The sequence below is a fragment of the Mus musculus genome, chromosome 4 (assembly GCF_000001635.26).
Source record: "Mus musculus strain C57BL/6J chromosome 4, GRCm38.p6 C57BL/6J".
Classification (NCBI taxonomy): Eukaryota; Metazoa; Chordata; class Mammalia; order Rodentia; family Muridae; genus Mus; species Mus musculus.
The window spans coordinates 123,702,381-123,710,051 of NC_000070.6; the positions used below are offsets into that span (position 1 = coordinate 123,702,381).

Consider the following 7,671-nt stretch of genomic DNA (forward strand, 5'->3'; position numbering starts at 1 on the left):
TGCATATTCTATGTCATTATATTTTGGAAGAATGTGATCTGCCTTTTGTTCATTTTGTTTTTGAATTTTCTTTCTTGTTTTTTTTTAAAGATTTTTTATCTATTTTATGTATAAGTATACAGTTGCTCTCTTCAGACACATGTGGTTGGTGGGAATTGAACTCAGGACCTCTGGAAGAAGAGTCAGTGTGCTTAACCACTGAGCCATCTTTCCAGCCCTTTTTTTTTTTTCTCCGTTTTAGTTAGTATCTCAGGTAGCCTAGGCTGGCCTTGAACTTGCTATGAGGCCAAGGATATCCTTAAACATTTTGTCCTTGTGTCTTATCTTTCCAAACATGTGTCATCACATCCAGGGTAGTTTTTTTCCTAATGTTTTATCATGTTTAATTACTCATGTGTCTAGGTATGGGATCTGCAATGAGTGCTTGAGGAGGCTAGAGGTGTGAGATGCTCTTGGGTTGGAGTCCAGTTGGTCAGGAGCTGCCTGACATGGGAGCTAGGAACTGAACCAGAGTTCAGGGAGGTTTGTGCTCTCAGGGGTTGAGCCATCTCTTCCACCCTGCCCATGGAGTTTTTTGAAACTGAATTAACAATTGTGTGTGTGTGTTCATGCTTATATGTGCATGTGTTCATGCGTGTGCCTGTGTGTATGTCTCTGTATATGTGTATATGTGTATGGACATGCGAGTGTGAGATAAAGTGAGCTTATGGAGGCCAGCAGATGATTTTTTAGAGCTGGTTCTGTCCTTTCCCCTTTACCTGGTGTTCTAAGGATTGAACTCAGGTTGCTGTGTTTCTACAGCAAGCACCTTTACTTGCTGAGCCATCTTACTGGCCCCTTCTTAATTATTTATTTAAACATATTGTTAAGGTGTATGTCAATAGATCTTTTGCCTGAATGTATGTTTATGCACTACGTGTGTGGCTGGTGCCAGAGGAAGCTAGAAGAGGGCATTGAATCTCCTGAGACTGAAGTTACAGAGGCTTGTGAGCCACCATGTGGGTGCTGGGAATCGAACTAAGGACCTTTAGAAGAACAACCAGTGCTCCTAACTGCGGAGCCATCTCTCCAGCCCCAACAAGCTTCCTTTAACATTTGTTTTCTTTATTACATTAGGATATCATGTATGTAAGTACATATGCACACATGGAGAACAACATGAGGGAGTTTGTCTCTCATTTTACCATGTGGATCTCAGGTATCTTAGTTTTATTGCTGTGAAGAGATACCATGACCATGACAAGCCTTGTTAAAAACAAAACAGGACACTTCATTGGGGCTGGCTTATAGCCTCATTTGGCAGCACGCAGGCAGACATGGTGCTGGAGAAGGAGCAGAGAGCTCTACATCTTGACCTGAAGGCAGCAGAAGGAGACTGTGAGTCACGTTGGGCATAGCTTGAGCATGTAAGACCTCAAATCTCACCTTCACCTGGATACACTTCCTACAACAAGGCCACACCTCCTAACAGTCCCACTCCCTATGGCCAAGCATTCAAACAAGAGTGTATGGGGGCCATTCCTATTCAAACCACCACACCGGGAACAAACTCAGGTTGTCGGTTTTGGGGGCAGTACCTTTACTTATGTAGTCTTCTCCCTTCCTTTTTCCCTCAAGTTAGATTTGACAGGTTCTTGATAGGCAAAGTGATTTTGGCTTGAGACCAGGATGCTCTGAGTACAATCAGACTGTGGGTCTCATTTATATTTGTGTTTATTCCTCCTCCTCCTATACTGCTCTGCAGGGAGAGCAGGGATGGTGTCTCCTAATGCCAGGAGGGTGTAAAAGTTCAGGATCTTCCTTTGGTCTCCACTGGCAGCTGGAGCTGGAAGGGAGAGGGGAGTCCTTCTAGGCAATAGGCAGTTTCTGCATTATGCCTTTACTGACTGCACCCTAGCTGGGTGTGGGATAGTACCTCCTTCTGACCCCAAGTGGTCTCCACTACTATTGTGGACAAGCATGGATAGCCTCTTTGTGGGTGGATGTCCTGAGGGTCTCTGATCATTTGGAGGGGAAGGGCTACATCATGGTTAGAGTAGCCTGCTCTAGGCTTCCTACTTGGTCAGTTGATGGAGTGAGAACCAGGCTGGAGTCGAGATGATGCTGTTCAAACATTACCTGTCTTTCTAGTACCTTTCCTGGTCTTCTAACTAAAGGAAGCAGGCTTTCCTCAGGACTTTCAGTTGTCACCAATATTGGCAGATTTGGGTTGCTTGGTGTCTCCTGTATCCATTCTGTCATATATGGGGTAAGAAGAACACTCAGGAAGTAACACCAAGTTGTTTTGATCCCAATGTACCTAGCAGGTCTGTTTTCTTTCTTTTTTCTTTCTTTTTTTTATCAAGACAGGGTTTCTCTGTGTAGCCCTGGCTGTCCTGGAACTCACTTTGTAGACCAGGCTGGCCTCGAACTCAGAAATCCACCTGCCTCTGCCTCCCAAGTGCTGGGATTAAAGGCATGTGCCACCATGCCCGGCGCAGGTCTGTTTTCTTGTTCATTCTGCCTGTTCCATTTATAGCGTCCAGCATTTAGTTGTACTTAGCAAGAAGACTTGGGAAAAGCTTGTCTACTCTGTCTTTCCAGAGGCAGAAATTGTCCTGAATACTTAAAAAAAAAAAAATTTACCCAGGCATAGTGGCTGGAATCCCAGAAGTAGAGGGAGAATTTGGAGTTGAAGGCCAGCCCAGGGTACACAGTGAGACTTTGTCTTAAAACAAAACAAAAATTAAACTCAGCATTAAATGCTGATAAAAATGTAGGCTTCTGGCCGGGCGTGGTGGCGCACATCTTTAATCCCAGCACTCAGGAGGCAGAGGCAGGCGGATTTCTGAGTTCAAGGCCAGCCTGGTCTACAAAGTGAGCTCCAGGACAGTCAGGGCTATACAGAGAAACCCTGTCTGGGGGGCGGGGGTAGGCTTCTGATCTCTCATGAAACATTGGGAGATGTCATCCTAGTCCCTTGCTACAGTCTGGAAACAGCCGGCCAAAGCCCGCCCTGTGGATGGGGATACCATCTATGCCAGTTTACAAAGTTGCCTCACACACCTCCTCAAGGTCCTGCAGCTAGAGATTGATGCCTCTGCATCAAAACCTGTATCATTCCCAGGAATGGATGGCCACAGTAAACACTGAATGTGAGTCAGAGAGGGAGTTCCTGCCAGGATCTTTAAAGGATTCTGCTACATCATTGCAAAGATGTTCCCTATCTCCCAGTGTAGAAACTAACCACAGAATGCTTTGAGCAGTTACAATTAAAAAAAAAAAAAAGAAGTTCCCTTCTCCCTCCTAAAAAAAGAGCTAGCCTATTTCCCTTAAAAGAGTTAAGACTTCAGACCCAGATACAAGGTATGTGTGCTATGCCCTTTAAGGCAATGGTTCTCAACCTTCCTAATGCTGCAACCCTTTAATACAATTCTTTAGGGTCCACTTCTGTCCACGTGCTTATGGTTTATCTCCTTTCATGGTGATATCCTTCTTCCCCTTCCTCCTCCTCTTTCTTCTCCTCCTCTTCCTCCTTCTCCCTCTTCCTCCTCCCTCTTCCTCCTCCTGATGCATGTGGGAATCCTCTTGTATGGGGGTAACCAGATCTTGGGGTACAGGATTTAGTATAGGAATACATAGCAGCACCAGACCAACCCAACAAAACTTGGTTGTGTGCCTAGTGCTCAGCCTTAATGACAATGAGGTCAGAAACGTGAGAGCAGGTCGGCCCTCTTGCCTCTATTACCTGGGTAAAGAGTCTCTGAGCTGGGGGCTGGGAAGATGGCTCCGTAGATAAAAATTCTCACCAGGAAAACATGAGAACTCAAGTTTGAATTCCCAGAATCCACTGAAATCTTATTCTTTCCTCATTAAATGGTCTTGAGTATTCTTGCCAAAAACCAACTGACCATAGCTATATGTTGATCTCAGTTTATCCTTCCTTATGCCATCTTGATTGCTACTGATCTGTAGGGAGCTCTGACTTCGGGAACTTTTGAGTCCCCGAGTTATGCTATTCATTCTCTCTCTCTCTCTCCCTCTCCCTCTCCCTCTCCCTCTCTCTCTCTCTCTCTCTCTCTCTCTCTCTCTCTCTCTCTCTGTGTGTGTGTGTGTGTGTGTGTGTGTGTATGCATTTATTCTGCGGTCTTTATTGGATTTTGTGTGAGAGAGTATACTGAGTCTGATAGAGACTTAATATAAAGACAGAGTCTTTGGGAGAACATTGTCATTTTAATACAATTTTCCTTCTTTTCTTTCCTCGTCTTATTTTGTTTTTTGAGATAGGGTTACTCTGTGTCACCCTGGCTGTCCTGGAACTCACTCTGTAGACCATAGACTACGCTGGCCTTGAACTCATAGATATCACCTGCCTCTGCCTCCCAAGTACTAAGGGTACACTACTCCTTTTTGTTTGTTTGTTTACAAACAACTTTCGACTGGTTTTGATGTTCTTTAGTTGCTTTCACCATGGTTTTGTAGGGCTTTTTTTTGTTTTTTTGTTTTTTGGTTTTTTTTTTGTTTGTTTGTTTGTTTGTTTTTGAGACAGGGTTTCTCTGTATAGCCCTGGCTATTCTGGAACTCACTTTGTAGACCAGGCTGGCCTCAAACTCAGAAATCCGCCTGCCTCTACCTCCCAAATGCTGGGATCAAAGGTGTGCGCCACCACCAACCGCTGGTTTTATAGTTTTTAAGCTGCCATTTTGTAATGTTTTGTTTCTGTATGGTTTTTTTTTTTTTTAAATAATCTCAATATGTAGCTCTGGTTGGGTTGGGTTCTAGATCTTCTTGCCTCCATTTACAGGTTATTTGTTTTGTTCTTAAATTTACTTATTTTGAGACAGGGTTTCACTATGTAGTCCTAGATAGCCCGAAAGTCTCTATGTAGACCAGGCTGGCCTGGAACTCATAGATTCACAGAGATCCTCTCTTCTGCCTCCGAAGTACTGGGATAAAGGCATGTGCCGCGGCCCTCCCTGCTGAACAGCATCTTGCTCTGTATTCTAGCAGACTGACTTGGATCTCCATCCTTCTGCCTCAGCTTCCTGAGCACCAGAATCATGCATGTGCTCTACGATTTCTAGTCTACTCTTTAGAACTTTACTTACAAGTATGTGAGCATGTGTGATGTCTATGTATATGCGTGGGCGCAGATGCCTACAGGGGCCAGAAGAGGGCCTCAGAGCCCCTGCAGCTGGAGTTACAATTAATTTCCAGTTGCTCAGTGGTGTTCGTGCTGAGAACCGAACTTGTGTCCTCTGGAAGAATAGCAAGCTTTTTAACCACTGAGCCTTATCTCCAGTCCCTATACACACATTAGGGGTCATGGATGAACATCAGGGGTCTTCCTAAAGAACTCCCCTCTTGGGGCTGGCAAGATGGCTCAGCAGGTAAGAGCACTGACTGTTCTTCCAAAGGTCCTGAGTTCAAATCCCAGCAACCACATGGTGGCTCACAACTACCTGTAATGAGATCTGACGCCCTCTTCTGGTGTGTCTGAAGTCAGCTACAGTGTACTTATGTATAATAATAAATAAATCTTTGGGCCTGTGGTTGTTGGGAAATTCCCAGCTGTCCTATTGGAACAGTGTTCTGCTGTTCTGGAACTATGTAAATCTTGAACTCCCAGAGATCCTCCTACCTTCCCTTCCCGAGTGCTGAGATTAAAAGCATACACTACCAGAACTATCCACTATGGCAAATATCTAAGACCTTAAACCTTTTCAGCATTAAATCCAGAGGAAACGTTATCCCCAGCATCATGAAAACAAGCAAGACAACAAGTATCATAGGTATTTCACTTATGGGAGGTGCTTAAAAGAAATTAAAACCACAGAAAGGCAGAATGGTGGTCGCCAGGGGCTGGGGAGAGCATGGGAACTGCCCTCTAATGAGGAAAGTTTCCATTTTAGAAATAAGAGTCCTAGAAATTGATGCTGTTGCTCTGGTGATTGCTGTGCAACAATACGAATGTCCTTAATACCACCCAGCTGCCATTCACGGGAAGAACTGGGAAGGGAGAAGGCTGGGGATTGGACCTTACACATACTGAACAAGTGTTGTGCCAATCAACTACACCCCCAGACCAAATTAGCAAATTAATTTACAACTACAACTTTTATATGTGTGGGGGTTTGGCCTATGCACCTCTGAGTGTCTAGGGCTCTGGGAAGCTAGGAGAAGGCAGGTCTGGAATTGGAGTTATGGGAAGTTATCAACAGCGTGATGTGAGTACAAAGAAACAAAGCCAGGTCCCCTGCAAGAGCAGCAAATATCTTCACTGCTGAGCCTCACAACTGAAATTTTAATTAGGGCAGAAAGATAGCGAATGGGTGTGGTGGTTTATTCTTATAATCCCAGCATTTAGTATGACCAGGAAGGAGGATCACTATGAATTCAAAGTTGACCTGGTTTAGCCATGCTACCTCAAGATAAAACAAGAAAGCAGGCTCAGTTGCCTGCCTAACATGCCAATGCTGGGGTTGGGGGTTGGGGGTTGGGGAGAGGGCTCAGTGGTTAGGAGCAGCTGCTGCTTCTACATGGAACCTGATTCAACTCTCAGCACCATCCATAACTCTACTCTTAGAGGATCTAATGCCTTCTTCTGACTCCTGGGGCTCCAGGCGGGTCACATGATACACACACACAGGCAATACATAAATGAATACATCTAATTAAAAAAAATGAAGCACCGAGTTTGATCCAGCCAGTACACATTCCTATATGTAAGGCAAAACAAAAATAAACCACACAACCCACAAAACACATCCCGGAGTCTGAACTGCTTTCATTTCTTCTTCTTCTTCTTCTTTTTTTTTTAAAGCAGACTTAATTCTTTTATTTTTCTTGTACAAAGTCCTTATGTAGTAGCCACAGCTGGAGCCTGGGTCCTCTGAACAGAGACTCTGGTGTGGGTTTTCACAAGATGATCAGTGAATTCCTGATAAGGAGACTTGGTGAAGACAGTCTCTTTCCAGGGGTCGGGGGTCAAGTAGCTGTAAGTCTTGGAGATGGCATCAAAGGTGGCCTTAGCAAAGTTGCCCAGGGTGGCAGTGCAGCCTCTGGCTGAAGTGTAGCAGTCATCTATACCGGCCATCATCAGGAGCTTCTTGGGCACAGGAGCAGAGACAATGCCAGTGCCTCTGGGGGCAGGGATGAGACGCACCAGCACAGAGCCACAGCGGCCTGTCACCTTGCATGGAACAGTGTGGGGCTTGCCAATCTTGTTCCCCCAGTAGCCTCTCCGCACAGGGACGATGGAAAGCTTGGGCAAGATGATGGCCCCTCGGATGGCAGTGGCAACCTCCTTGGAGCACTTAACATCAAGACCAACGTGACCATTGTAGTCCCCAATAGCGACGAAAGCCTTGAACCTGGTCCGCTGGCCAGCCCGAGTCTGCTTCTGCACTGGCATGATTTTCAGAACAGGGAGAACAGGTAGATCTCCTCCAAGGACTTGATCTTCATGTCCTTAACCAGGCGGCCCAGCTTGGTGACAGGGATCCACTCCTTGTCTTCAGCTTTACCTCCCCGAGCCCCGCGGTCTTGACCACGGCCACGGCCACAACCGCGACCGCTTACGAATCCTCCACGGAAGCCTCCGCGGCCTCCTAATCCTGGGCCCCCGGGTCCTCCGGGCCCTCCCTCTGCACCGGCGTCATCCGCCATTTGGTGAAGAAGAAGAAGAAGAAG

The 7,671-nt window shown here is 45.8% G+C and overlaps 1 pseudogene; it reads right to left on the minus strand.

Moving 5' to 3' along the window:
• On the minus strand, positions 6,801-7,671 carry Gm12922 (predicted gene 12922; annotated as a pseudogene).